We start from the raw sequence: 15570 nt of genomic DNA, 5'->3' as shown, positions 1-15570 counted from the left end.
TGGCCATAATGCAATGCACATTACATTACCGTATTTACTGGTGTCAAACTCGCACATTACATTCCGTATTGACTGGTGTCAAACTCGCAATCAATACACGACATCCCCCTTTTCCTTGGAAACAAACTTGCAGTTTACAAACAGTTGCTTACAATAACACTGCATTAACTTATTTGGTTTATAAACTTTTTACAAACTTGTGTCTTACCACACAACTAAATAATTCCCAGGTTTAAACATTTAACATCACCCATGCAGTTCTCGCACAGTTTATGTTGTGACATAATCAGACAGTCTTTTCGGTTTTCTTTTAACCCTTTGAGGTCTGGCTGTATTGGGTATGTCTGACATGTTGGTGTCAGTGGGTATTGCCTGTGTCACAGTGGTATGTGTGTCAGGGTCTACTATACTGTCCTCAGTCCCTTGTGTTTCCTCCTGCTCATGGAGTGTCTCCTTTGGTCCATTGGTTCTGTATTTCTTCACAAACGTAGTGTTTCTCGAGTAGCGTGCTCCGTCTGGAGATTCTACTACTACTTGACTCCCTGTTTTACTCAAAACTTTGTGGGGTGTGGCATTAAAAGGAGTGGTGAACTTGTCCACTTTGTCCTGCCGTACCAGCACCGTGTCACCAACTTCCACCTCTGAGTATTGTGTTCTCCGCTGTTCATCTGCGTACAGTTTGGACTTGCCTTTTTGTTCTGCATCCCGGTCACGTACTTCTAGGTCTGCGCGTGACTCTGTGATGTCTGGCAGCTTTCCTCTCATTTTCCGTTTAAAGAGCAGCTCTGCTGGGCTCTTTCCTGTCGTGGCATGGTCAATGCTCCTGTACACAGTCACATATTTTCTAAGTTCACGTTTCCAATCTAGTCCTTCTGACTGAGCAATTCTGATTCTCTTCATTAGTGATGCATTCTGGCGCTCGACTTCTCCGTTAGCCTGAGCCCATTTTGCTGTCGTTTTCAGGTGTTTGATCCCGTTGTTTTCACAGTATTCTTTGAATAATTCAGATCTGAATTGGGGACCATTATCAGATTTGCAGGTGATTGGCAAACCATGACGGCTGAAGATTGACTCTAAACTATCAATAACCTTCTCTGTTGTTGTGGAGGTCATGATGTCGTATTCATAGTAGCGACTATAATAATCAACTACCACAAGAATGGAGTGGTTGGATGGCAAGGGTCCCAGTAAGTCTATAGCTACATCCTGCCAGGGGCCCTCCGGTAATGGTGTTGGTCTCAACGGTTCAGGTGGGTCGGGTCTGGCTACTATCTGACAGCCGTGGCACACTTTACAGTATTTTTCAGCTGCCTTGTCCATGGCAGGCCACCAAACCTTGGTTTTGAGATGGTGCTTTGTTCCAACTATTCCCAAGTGTCCTTCATGAGCTAACACCAAGGGCTCGTGCGTGTAACACTGTGGGTAGCACGATGCGTGTTCCCCGAAGAACTAGGTACCCCACTACGCACAGCTTGTTTGCAATTGCTGCATAAGCTTTACAGTTCTCAAAATGTCCGTTTGTGATTGCCTTCCGTACCTCAATCAGCCCTGGGTCAGTAGCAAAGGCTTCCTCCACCTCCCTAGTAGCGAGTGCTTTTGGTGTTGCACTCACAGCTACAAATCTCACGTATTCATCTGAGCCATGAGAATGTCTCTCCTGTTTTGCTGTCTCCCCCAGCAATCGTGACAGTGGGTCTGCAATGTTTTGCTTGCCTGGAATGTGTATGACCTTAAAATCATACGGCTGTAATCTAAGTACCCATCTCTCTATACGGGCACAGGGTTTAGAGTGTAGGACGTATATCACTTGTAATGGCTTATGGTCAGTTACCAAGTTAAATTTTCGGTCATACACATATGGATGCAGCCTCTCACAAGCCCATACAAGAGCTAAGGCCTCTCTCTCTGTTTGAGAGTATTTCCTCTCACAGTCTGTTAAACTACGACTTACATAGCATATTGCACCTCTTGTCCCTGTTGGTCCTGAACGAGTACTGCGCCTAAACCTACAGGACTGGCATCTGCTATCACCTTGGTTGGTGCGTCCTTATCAAAATATGCTAAAGTGCCGGCTCTGGCCAACTCTTCCTTGAGTGCACTGAATGACTGTCTCTGTTGTGTTCCAAATTTAAATGGTGTGTCTTTTCTCATCAGGCGTCGCAGTGGCTCTGATAGCGCTGCAAACTGCGGGATGAATCTGCTACTGTACCCAACGAGTCCCAAGAAACTCCTCACCTCTGTAGCATTCTCTGGTTCCCGAGCTTCTGCCACCGCTCGCACTCTCTCTGCTGTTGGTCCGATACCCTTTTCAGATAACAGGATTCCCATGAAAATCAATCGGTCCATGTTGAATTGTCACTTCTCTGAGTTTAGTGTCAGTCCACTTTCCATTAGTCTGGTCATGACAGCGTGCAGGCGTCTGTCGTGCATTTCCTGGTCATGTGCATGCACGATAATGTCGTCTGAGATGTTTTCAACACCCTCTATTCCAGCTAAGGCATTAGCTATCTCGTGCTGATATTGCGCACTAGCTGAAGATACACCGAATATCAGCCTCTTGTACCTGTATACTCTGTTATGTACTGCAAACGTCGTGATTTCTCGTGACTCAGGAGTCAGTTCTAGCTGGTGATAACCCCATTTCAGATCTAGCTTACTAAACACCGTCGAGCCGTTCATACCTTGGAGTATCTCATCAACGGTGGGGATTGGATATCGTTCCCTCACTGTAGTGGCGCTTCTTAGTTTCCAAACAGGCAGCCACTGAGCTGTGGGGCTGTTAACAACGAGTAGACGCGTGTCGAAATAAAACGTTCCCAAACGTAGCTTTGTCTTTTAAACTGTTTACTATAACACTTCACAAACGGAATTACAAAGCAAACACGTATAAACGAACACGGTCAAAAACTGTATTGCTCCAAACCTCACAACTTCTGCCTCCTTCAGCCACGTGGAGTTTAAACTGTAAAATGGCTGCATACCATGTGTGGCTTAGGGACTGTACCATTGTGGCAAGAATGAAGGGGGTGTCTCGGACTATACTACTGGAGCAAGAAAATAGGGGGTTTCTTAATACAATAAGTCAATCAGGTAAATTAACTGTATTATGCTATTTAACCAATATTTTAAAGTATTTTCTTAAGCTTTTATGGCTCTTACACTCACTATTGCCTGGTTTGCTTGTCTCATGTCTAGGCATAACCTTACATCCTTATCCGCTTTTGGTACAATAACCACAGGATTTACCCATGGGGTGGGACCAGTTACAGGTTCGATAACGTCCATGTCCTTCAATTGTTTTATTTTGGCCTCGACTGCCCCCCTTAAGTTGAATGGTATACGCCTGAGTGGCTGGGCCACAGGCTTCACTTGTGGGTCGATATACAAACTGATCTGTTTTGTGTTCAGCCTTCCTACTCCCTGGAACACCTTTGGATTCCGCTGTTCTAGCAGCTGTCTTACATCTACCACAGCGGAGACATCTGCGCCTATTTGTAAAACTCCCAGTTTCATGGCTGTCTCCCTTCCGAGCAATGGCTCTCCATGGCCTTTAACCACAATGAACTCCGCCTGCTCAGTTCTCTTACCTATTGTAATCCCACATGTGAATACACCTTTAACTGACAGTGGTCGGCTAGAAGCATAAGAGAATAACTTTCTCTCTGTCTTAGGGACATGTGACTGACACTTAATGTGTCCTGACTTTAATCTTTCCCATGTATTCTCATCTATCACATTATTAGTTGCACCCGAATCAATTAACATTCTCAGGTTTACTCCCCCCACACAAAAGGTAAGTCTTTCTGTCACGTTATTTCCAGTAACAGCAAATGCAAAGTCATTTTGTTCCTCTACATTGTTCACACTGTGTTTCTTTGTACCCTTTGTGCGGCATATTTTGGAGAAATGATCCTTACCCTTGCACTTATGACATGTTTGTCCGCGTGCTGGGCATTTCGGATCTCTGCCCATGTGGTCTGTGTGTCCACATCTGTAACATTTCCTTTCGTTCCTATCACCATTTCCCTTTGGTTTCTCTGTCGAGCTTTTCGCATAATACCCTCTTTTCTGTGTAACACGACGAACAGTATCTGTCTCCGCCTTCTCTGTACATGACATGGCTGACATCTGCTCCTCAACGTTGTCACATTGTGAGGCCAATTGTAACGTGCGGGCGAGTGTTAGACCTTGCCCTTCCTCTAGCAATTTCCTCCGCACATAGGCTGACGTGCACCTACTCATGATAGCGTCTCTTATTTGATTATCCGCATCCCCCCCCAAAAGCACAGTCTTTAGCAGCCTGCCGCAAGTGAGTAGCAAATTGTTGCACAGTCTCACCTGTCTTCTGGGACAACTTATGAAAAGTCTGTCTAGCAAATGCTGTGTTGACTTGGGGCACGAAGTAGTGATTCAAAGCACTAACCGCCGCCGTGTAGTCTGCTGGTTCTCCTGTGTCCGGTAGAGTCAAAAAGATATCCTGGACATCTGGTCCTGCTAGATGCAGAAGTAGAGCTCTTCTCCTCTGCTTTGTGGCAGCTGTAGAGGTATCGTCGATAATGAGTCCTTTGCCGTCGGCATAAAGCTCAAAAGACGTTAACCACCTCGTCCATCTTGGACCCAACGTGGCTGGCTCGGTGAAGCATGCAAAATTTTGAATGCCGGTCTTCTCCATCCTAGCTAACTAAAACTTGGGCAACTACCTATTTAAAATGATTCCGTTCGTTATCCTCATCACCAATGTTGTATGAATGCATTAAAGCATAGAATCAGGCAGACAGACTTCTAACTGCGATGTTCTCTTTATATTGTGTAAAATGGCCGACTGCCGTTTGCCCCGGTAATTCCCATAATACAATGCACATTACATTACCGTATTTACTGGTGTCAAACTCGCACATTACATTACCGTATTGACTGGTGTCAAACTCGCAATCAATACACGGCAATGCTCTTGATCACTATTCGTTGACCCTGTTTGAAAGCACAGCTATGTGGATGATCAGGCTCAGTTTTGATGCTCCCCATAATCAGCATGCAATGTGCAGGCTTGCACAGATAGTGTTAGATCCGTGTGTTAATGGAGACACGGAATGCAGGAGTTGATTTAACAAGTGTTTACTGAACAAAGTCTGGAGATGAACTAACTACACAAGACGCTATACAGGCTTATATACCCGAGTGGTCACTACTGGTACTACAGTATACAGGGGCTTCAAAAACATAGTTCCTCTTAAAGTTACATACACTACAATTCCTCCCCTTTTAGATAAATAGTACATAACATTTTAAGTAATCATTAAATAACATTTTTACAAGAACAATAATATACACATTTGCTGAAGTTAATCAATTACAAATTCAGTCTCTCTGGAGGCTTCCTGACTCGGTCCGGATAACGCCTCGGTGGTGTAGTAGTTTCTTTTGGCAAGGTCGATTCGGCTTCAATGCCAGGGTCGGGTGCATCTGGTTCCAGTATCACCGGATCGGAGGTAGATACTATGGGTATATCTGCTTCATCACTAGGCGTATAGAGTTGTGGTGTAGGTTGTCCTTTTTCGGATGACTCTATGATCTGGTCAGCGTGGCGCCTTATTATGCTTTCTGCAATGTCCACGGTATACATCAGCGGTCCTAGTCGTGTGCAAATAGTTCCAGGCTGTCATTTCTTGGTACGGTAGTCCCGGGCCAAAACTGGTTGACCTATCTGGAAGGTTCTAGTTGGCCTTTCATTCATGCTTTGAAATTGCCGGTTCTCTACGTACCTTCTGACGTTTGGCCTGACCAAATCCAGCCGGCATCTTAGGCTTCTATTGAAAAACATCATGGCGGGGGTTTGGTTTGTAACCACACGTGTTGCATTCCTGTACGCAAACAAGAAGTTATCTACCTTATGTTGTAGATTTATGTCTTCATTACCCATGGCCTTTATGGTCTTCTTGAAGGTCTGGACAAACCTTTCAGCCAATCCATTGGTGGCGGGATGGTATGGGGCGGATGTGTAGTGCTTAACTCCATTGTTTTTTAAGAACTTCCTGAATTCTTCGGATACAAATTGCGGTCCATTATCAGAACAGATCTGTTCAGGCAGCCCATTCCTGGCGAATATGGTCCTTAATACTGTGATGGTTTTTTCCGTGGTGGTGGAGGACATCTTTATTACCTCCGGCCACTTGGAGTGTGCATCCACCGCGATTAAGAACATTGAGTCCATAAATGGACCAAAGTCGATATGTACCCTTTGCCATGGAGATGAGGGCCACTCCCATGGATGTAGAGGGGCTTGTGGTGGGGCGTTTTGGACCTTCTGGCATCCTAGACAGCTCTTGGTCATTTCTTCGATGTCTCCATCGATACCTGGCCACCTCACAAACGCTCTGGCTAAGTTCTTCATTTTCACTCCACCCAGATGCCCCTCGTGAAGCTCGTTTAGCACTCTATCCTTGAGTTTGGGTGGAATCACCACTCTGGATCCACACATCAAGGTTCCTCGGCACACTGACAGCTGTTCTCTTCTTTGCGAGAATGCTGGCAACAGTGGTTCGCCATGTGCTGGCCATCCCTTCACCGTTAAATCGTAGACTCGAGAGAGAGTCGGGTCATTTCGCGTTTCCTTTTCAATGGTAGAATTTGTCACCGGTAGACATTCCACTATGGTCGAGTGGAACATCTCCACTGGGTCCACTGTAGGCGCCTCTTCCACCGTTGGCAATGGTAGGCGTGATAACCCGTCAGCATTCCCATGCTGTTTTGTTCCTTTGTATTCTATGTCATATTGGTGTGCCCCTAGGAAAAGGGAGCCTTTGCGCTGTCATAATGGGAACGCACTTTTTAGGGTTGAATATGGAGACGAGGGGTTGATCGTCAGTCAACAAGGTAAATTTTTGTCCGTGTAGGTAATGGTTGAATTTCTTCACCCCCCACACCAGGCTGAGTGCCTCCCTGTCGATCTGGGCATAGTTACGCTCAGCTGAGTTCAATGAGCGTGACGCAAAAGCTATCGGCCGCTCCGAGCCATCAGGGAATCTATGCGATAATACCACTCCCACGCCATAAGGGGATGCATCGCACGCCAGTCTGATTGGCAGTGATGGGTTGTAATGAGCCAACACTTCCCTGGACGTGATCAAGCCTTTGCATTTATGGAAGGCACGTTTACAGTCTTCGCTCCATTTCCAAACTACTCCCATTTGTAGCAGTGCGTTAAGAGGGTGCAGAACCGTCGACAAGTTTGGTAAAAATTTATGATAGTAATTTACTAATCCCAGGAACGACCTTAATTGTGAGACATTTTCAGGCGCTGGGGCCTTTACGACTGCTTCAATTTTTTCAGGTGACTTATGCAACCCTTCTTCGTTAATGACATGGCCAAAATATGATATTTGTTTCTGGAAAAATTCGCACTTGGGTCGATTTGCTCGTAGGCCCCGTTCTCTCAGCCTCGTGAGCACCTGCTCCAAGTTGGCAAGGTGCTCGTTGTTGTTTTCTCCTGTTACAAGGATGTCGTCTAGGTAGCATTGAGTCCCCGGAATCCCTTGCAGGACTTGCTCCATAGCTCTTTGGCGGATAGCCGGAGCTGATGCCACTCCGAAAACCAGTCGATTGTACTGGTACAGGCCTTTGTGTGTGTTTATCGTGAGATACCTTTTAGAGGCCTCCTCAACCTCCATCTGTAGATATGCCTGTGCTAAGTCAATTTTGGTGAAACATTTCCCTCCGGATAGTGAGGCGAAAATATCTTCTATCCTCGGGATACTGTACCGTGTGAAGAACTGGGTTTACAGTCACCTTGAAGTCCCCACAGATGCAAACTTTTCTCTGTTCTTCAGATTTATCATTATTCAACGTTTTCTTCATGACCGGGACGATGGGTGTTGCCCACTCGCTCCAATCTACCTTGGATAACACGCCTGCTTTTTCCAAATTCTCCAGTTCTGCCTCGACGGCTGGACAAATTGCGTATGGCACCGGCCTTGCCTTAAAAAACTTGGGAATTGCCGCATCTTCCACTTTTATTGAGGCGGTGGCGCCTTTCAGGGTTCCTAGTTCCTGTTGAAACACTTCTTTGGCGTTAGCCAAGATTTCTTTTAATTGTCCAGGTATGACGTCATCATCGTTTTTTCTCTTACTGGTCACCGTCAGTGCCTGAATGGAGTGCCAGTCTAAACTTATCTTTCTGATCCATTCACGTCCCAACAACGGTGGACCACCATCTTGCAGAACGTATAAATACAACTTCTGTATTTCCTTGCCGTTGTATACAACAGGCACCCTTATTTTCCCTCTGGGGTATACTTTCTGCCCCGTATATGTCTTCAAGATAATGGATGTGTCTTTCAAAGGTATATGCGGAAATAGCTGCTCGTAATCCCGTCGACTCATGACGGTCAGAGCTGATCCTGTACCTAGCTCCATTTTGACTGGGGACCCCGCTATCGTGAGGGTAACCCAAATGGTCTGGTAATCTTATTTGACAATTACATTATGTAATTTGAGACAGCTTAGTCTCTTGTTTCCGGAGTTGCTATCGCTCTTCTGGTCTTCGGAGCTACTGTCCGTCATCATTTGTACCTTTCTGTACTTTTGCTTATTGACCTTTTTACTGTCAGCGGATTTGTTTCCAGATCTGCATACACGTGCAATGTGTCCCATCTTTCCGCATTGCCTGCATGCTTTGTCCTTGAACCAGCAGTGCTTCTGGTCATGGGTGGATCTGCCGCAGCGATAACATCTCTCGAAACCCCGTGTCATTTCATGGGTGCCAAAGTCCTGTGGCTTTTGCTGTATCTCTGCAGCTCCTCTTGCTGCTGCTTCGTATGATACAGCCACACTGAAAGCCTTGTCCAGTGTCAAATCTTTCTCAGAAAGTAGTCTTTTCTGTGTTCCTTCGCTTAGGAGACCGCAGACGAATTTGTCTCGTAGAGAATCTGCCAGTCCTACCCCGAATTGGCAGTGCTTTGACAGCTTTTGTAATTCGGTGAGGTAATCAGCGTTACTTTCATTCTTGTGCTGATTCCTCCTGAAGAATTTGAATCGTTCCGCTATCAGCAGCGGTGTTGGGTTTAAGTGCTCCTGTAAGGTATCAACAATCTCCTTAAAATTCTTGTCCATCGGTTTGGCTGGAGTGATCAAGTTTCGTAACAGCCCGTATGTCCTTGCGCCCATCAGATTTAGAAGTACCGATGCCTTTTTATCATCCGCTACTTCATTCGCCTTGCAATATACCTCCACTCTTTCCACATATGTGGTCCAATCTTCTATATCACTATCGAAAGCAGTAATATTGCCAGTCTTCGGCATCTTGAAAATCTAAAATGGCGCTTCCCGCGCTTTTCTTTCTTCCCCGCCGAGTTAAGATGGCACCTCCCGCGCTTTCCCGCCGCTGCTGCCAATGCTGTTCCCGTTGCGACCTGCAGCTTTTCGCGGTATTTCTATTTTTTTTAATATATCGCTTCAATAGTTTCTCCGTTACTTGGAGAACCGTTCCCGTCGTGGAGCGGACCCTCTGGGACTTTCCCCTCCCTCTGCTCGGTCCGAACGCCGACCTGCTTTGCAGCACCGGCCGCGCCCTGAGTGCTCCACCCTCTCTCTCTCTTTGCTTCTGCTTCCCGACTCGCTGCGCGGCCCCGTTGCAGAGCCACCCGATCGAGCTCTAGCCCGCCGCAGCCCAGGAAGGATCAGTGCACTACCTGCCACCAGCCCGTTTAGCTGGTGAAACCACAGTTTTTTTTTCTTGCTTCTGGCTTCGACCTTCGTCTGAGGAATCGATCTCCTTGAGGTGCTGCCGAATTGCAAGTAAGTTCGTTTCTAACTCGTCGCCACTGTTAGATCCGTGTGTTAATGGAGACACGGAATGCAGGAGTTGATTTAACAAGTGTTTACTGAACAAAGTCTGGAGGTGAACTAACTACACAAGACACTATACAGGCTTATATACCCGAGTGGTCACTACTGGTACTACAGTATACAGGGGCTTCAAATACATAGTTCCTCTTAAAGGTACATACACTACAGGTAGACTCGCCAGTTGGATAAAGTTTTAAAAGTCCTCATTCCATTATCAGCTCACTCTACTGTGCTCTGGCTCCAGCCCTCTTTTTAGGGGTATAGTTTTAAATGTGGTATTTCACTGCAACCACCAATATTGAGATACCACTGCCTCCACAGCATTTTCTTGCAAGGAATCCTGGAAAATTATCTGCACATTCTATGGAGATATGAAGATCCGATTCTTGAGGCAGAAAAGTAGAGTGGGATCTCACAGGGTAGTTTTGGTTTGCATGCAATTGCCAACACTTAAAAAAAAACAAAATTGCCACTTTTTAAATGAAGACGGTGCCTCTTTTGTTACACTTTTGCTTTCCACCTTAGAATGGAGGGGCTGTTTGACACCTTCAGCAGCTGTATTCTTTATTATTAAGCTATAAAACTCATGATTGATGCGCGTATGAATGAACTAATTCGTGACGTTGTGATCCAAATTTTTACAGTCAACATGATCACACGACGTCAGTCAATGTAACTCACGTCTCCTTCTGCAAACAGTGAGGCTCCTGCTGGCTATTTCTGAATGCCTCTGAGAACACACAGTAAGTGTGCAACATAATAATGTGAAATAATATCAACATAATGCTTTAAAAATAAAAGATTTGCCAGCATGCATTACTTTTAAAACATTCCCCCCCCCCCGAAATTACCAATTATGCATTTGTGCAGTGAATCATACACAATCAAAAAAACAACATAATTCATTCCCCTGTCTGACACCCACCCACAAACAACCAGGCAGAACGAGCGATTTGCCGGCTGCGCTTTGCGTTCTGGGTGTTGTAGTCCCCCGCGCTGCGCAGTCTCCGTGCGGTTCCTGCCGACTCCGCGCGGCCTGAACTACAACTCCCGGCAGGCACCGCGGCACGTCATGCGGGCCTTTTACACGTGACGTTTTGGGAATTGCTGCTAGTTGTCTCTGCGTTCTGACAGCACCGAGTCGCTGCAGGGGTAGGTGGTTGTTTTATATTATACACATTTACTGCAACAGAAAACAAACCTCGACATGCATATATATATATATAATAAAGTAACTATAAATATTTATTGCATAACTGGTTCCAGGGGCTCATACTGGAAGGGGGTTACCAGCTATCTTTAAATCCTCTTGTTATCAGGCACAATCAATAATTTTTCCTCCTTATTTACAAAAAAGCAAAAGATGCAACTTGATGCTTTTATTTGTAAATTTTGCGTTTTGTTGGTCTCTCTCGTTTGGATTGCATCCCCCGCTTGCTGTGTGTGGAAATGGGGTGGGGAATACAAACAGAAACTGATAATCGGGTGCTTTATGTGTAGTGATACTTTGTCCACGCCTTGTGTTTGAAAAGAAACATTTTGTATAAAAGCGAAAGTTATGATTTACTATAGTGTTCCTGTTATCCTGGAAGTGTTTTATTGCAGCTATTCTGTCCACAAGTACTGGAAGTGATTGATGTCGATTGTTTGGAGTAATAGTTCAACATTTGTGTGTTCAAGGGCTGCAGCACAATTGAGAGGTTTGGCAGATTACTGTGAAAGTAAATCTGGATTGCTGCTAGTCCGACAGTCTGTAAAAATGTTTAAAGGGCATTGGACCTGTTGAACCTCCTCTTCTACAACAGATCATCTACAGTTAGTTTACACTTATGGATTTTCCCTAACTTACTTCTGATAAAGCTGAAAATGTAAAATATTTCAGAATAAAGAATTCTGAAACTTTCAACACTGGAAAGTTATATCCCACATAGCATTCCTATGATTCCCAACAAGATTGAATTACTGTGCTTCTAGCTTACTGGGCCATCCATCGACTTCCTTATCCATTTTCCCTTTTTTAACTAGATATTTGTTGTGCTGGTCTTTAGGGGAGTTCATTCATGTAACATTTAATTACTTTTAGGTATGTGTGTTTACATATAAAAGTAATTGTGTGTGTGTGTATATACAAATGGTGCGTCACAATACAGATATTGCATATGCAAACCAACTTTTCTTTTAAAAAAAAAGAAAACCAGCCACTTAAAACTGGGAAACTAAAACTTTCCAATCGCCACAGTTCAAACTATTGCCCTCTGGTTGACCTGAAAGTGTATTTACTCTGACAACAATTCGGCTATGTGGTCTTAAAGAGAAAGTGCTTCATCTTAGCAGCACTATAGTACATTACATAACATTCCTACAAAAGCAAAATACTGCGGATGCTGGAAATCTGAAATGAAAACAGAAAATTCTGGAGATACTCAGCAGGTCAGGCAGCATCTGTGGAGAGAGAAACAGAGTTAACGTTTCAGGTCAATGAGTTCGGGCGAGTTCTGACGAAGGGTCATTGACCTGAAACGTTAACTCTGTTTCTCTCTCTCTCCACAGATGCTGCCTGACCTGCTGAGTATTTCCAGCATTTTCTGTTTTTATTACATAACATTCCTGTCCTTTTTAAAACCATGTGACCCGCATTAAACAGTGCCATGGAGTTTTGCTAGCAGTATAATAAAAGGGACATGACAAGTGCACATTTATGCCCATCGAGGTTTTAAGTGTCCCATTTTCCTCCATTTAAAAATTTCTGTAATTGATCTGAGAGGAAGATACGTAAAATACTTCCTAATTAACTTCAGTTATACTCAAAAGCATACAGAACAATTTACATTTCTGTAACACTCATCGTGTACAGAGAAATCTCAGAATGCTTCATAACGTGTAATGAGTGGACACCGAATGAAAGGGAAATGAAAGCACAGTCAAAGCAGAGTAAATTATGAGGGTGGGACCATAGTGTCTGAATGGCTACCGAAAGTGGGAGGGAAAGAAAGAAATTCAATCACTTAAGAAATACATATTGATGTAGGCTTTAGAACGTCTAAATTCTAATTGATCTTTGCAGTCACATAAGGAAACGAAAGAAAGCTAATTGACCTGTTATTTGCCAGACCATTGATAGCAAGACCCCAGAGCAATTACATCTTGTAGTCTTAAAGCTCATGGAATTGAAGGCAAATTATTGACCTGGTAAGGAGATTGGGTAGGCGGTGGAAGATAGATAATGGGTATGTACTCAAATTGGAAGGAAGTGATTAGTGGTGTCCCACAAGGATCTGTGCTGGGTCCTCAATTATTCACTATATTTATTAATGACTTGGACAACACAAGAGAGAGCCATATATCCAAGCTTATCGATGACACAAAGATTGGTGGCATAGTAAGTAGTGTAGACGGGAGCATAAAATTACAAAGAGACATTGATAGATTAAGTGAGTGGGCAAAACTGTGGTAGATGGATTTCAATGCAGGTCATCCATTTTGGACCAAAAAAGGATAGGTCAGAGTATTTTTTAAATGGGGTAAAGTTAGTAGCAGTGGAGGTCCAAAGAGATTTAGGGATCCGTGCACACAGTTCACTAAAATGTAGTGGTCAGGTACAAAATATAATCAAAAAGGCTAATAGAATGTTAGCTTTTATATCTAGCGGGCTAGAACATAAAGGGGAGGAAGATTTGCTCCAGCTATACAGATATGGAGATCGGTCGGGAAAGTGGAGTTGAGATCGAGGATCAGCCATGATCTTATTGAATGGTGGAGCAGGCTCGAGGGGCTGTATGGCCTACTCCTGCTGCTATTTCTTATGTTCTTGTACAAAACCCTGGTTAGACCTGGTTAAAGTACTGTGTTCAGTTCTGGGCACCGCACTTTAGAAAGGATATATTGTCCTCGGAAGAAGTACAGCGCAGATTCACAAGAATGTTACTTAAACTCCAAGGTTTAAATTATGAGGAGAGATTACATAAACTAGGCTTGCATTCCCCTGGAATATAGAAGGTTAAGGGGTGAGTTGATTGAGCTTTTTCGGATTTTGAAAGGAATTGATAGGGTAGCTAGAGAGAAACTTTTTTCGCTGGTGGGGGAGTCAAGGTCAAGGGGGCATCAGAGCCAGAGCATTCAGGAGAGAAGTTAGGAAACACTTCTTTACACAAAGGGTGGTAGAAGTGTGGAACTCTATCCCACAAAAAGAAGTAGATGCTAGCTCAATCAATAATTTTAAATCAGAGATCGATGGAATTTTGATGGCCTGGGGCATTAAGGGATATGGAGCCAAGGCAGCTGAATCGAATTATGAAACAGATCAGCCATGATCTCAGTGAATGGCGGTAACAGGCTCGAGGGGCTGAATGGCCGACTCCTATACTTTGTTTCTAAATGGGCATACACCACCACTTTAGTAGCAGAATAACAGAGTCATCCTCGTGTTCATCTAATAAAACAGTGTATCCTTAGTGGGCAGCATTATGGGAGATTCACACGTGTAATCAAAATGGTAGATATAGGGCATGTCTGTGTCCGTCACACTTCAGCTTTTATGCTTGCAGATTTCAGTGCTGCACTTAAAAAAAAAAAAAAGAGACCAAAAGTACTAAGAAAGAGAGCTAGTCATTTGGAATGTACTGCAGAGGGATTCAAGGAGCTATGTTCTAGATAAAGAAGCAGAACCTCCATGACAGTAATCTCTGGATTCTTCTCAGTGCCACCTTCTGGACCAGACAGGGGGAGAGAGATTAGGATTGTCGATGCATTTTTGGAAGGATGGTGTAGAAGAGAGGATTTTCGATGCCTGGAACCACCTTTGGCTCAGGGAAGACTATGCTGACAGTATGGCCTTCACCTAAACCTCAGCTTAAAGGGTATGAGTTAGTAGTCATTGCAGAGAGCTGGCTACAAGCTGGGCATGATTGGGAGCCAAATATTCAGAAAGGACAGGGAAATTGGGAAAGGAGGCGGCGTAATGATATAATAAAAAGCACTATTACAGCAGTCGAAAGAAGGGACATCCGTAAGGGTGAGCAGGCAGTAGAAACGCATCGGGTAGAATTAAGAAACAGCAAAGGATACAAGATTCTGGTGGGAGTTGTCTGCAGACCTGACAGTAGTGAGGTAGAAGCGGGATGCATAAATATGGAGATCAGAGAAGCATGTAGCAAAAGCAAAATGGTTAGTTACAATGGGGGAGTTTTAATTTTCACAGACTGGGAGAAGCAGAACAACACAAGTTGTAAAGGCAGCAAATTTCTAGAGTGTATTCGGGACAGTTTCCTGGAATAACAGGTTTTAAAACCAATAAGGAAACAGGCCATACTAGAATTAGTTAACATTCTGATGGTTAGGGAACATTTGCTTACAGTGATCATAACATGATTGAAATTAATGTTAAGTTTGAGAGGAAGAAGGGAGACTCTCAAAGCAAGGTTTGAAACTTAAGTCTGACTTCAAAGGAATGAGACATAAACTGACCGCAGTAAACTAGGCTGAACTATTAATGGGTAAACCTACAGAGAAATGGTGCAAGGTAGTCAAAGAAGTATTTGGTGCGATACAAGACCAGTACATACCCCTAAAAGGCAGATGCACCACTTGTGTAGTTAGGTAACCATAGTCAACAAATGAGATAAGAGACAGTATCAAGCTAAAAGAGGCTTCAACAAAGGCAAAATAACGTGGAAACCCAGTGGACTGGGAGAGCTATAAAATAAAGGGATGCAAAAAAAGTAGTGAGCT

General features: G+C 44.1%; 1 protein-coding gene across 1 annotated transcript in view; it reads left to right on the top strand.

Moving 5' to 3' along the window:
* Positions 1-10899: 10899 nt before the first annotated feature.
* tsnare1 (T-SNARE Domain Containing 1) overlaps positions 10900-15570 on the top strand; it is an 840454-nt gene continuing 835783 nt past the window's right edge. Inside the window, exon 1 of the mRNA XM_085992448.1 lies at positions 10900-10995. The gene's annotated coding sequence lies outside the window, so the exon portion shown is untranslated. The remainder of the gene's footprint in view (positions 10996-15570) is intronic.

Source organism: Somniosus microcephalus, chromosome 7, assembly GCF_052327205.1.
Source record: "Somniosus microcephalus isolate GS21.2 chromosome 7, FLI_Smic_1.0, whole genome shotgun sequence".
Classification (NCBI taxonomy): domain Eukaryota; kingdom Metazoa; phylum Chordata; class Chondrichthyes; order Squaliformes; family Somniosidae; genus Somniosus; species Somniosus microcephalus.
Note: the sequence above shows the minus strand (reverse complement) of the source record. Positions and strands in the feature narration are given on the sequence as shown.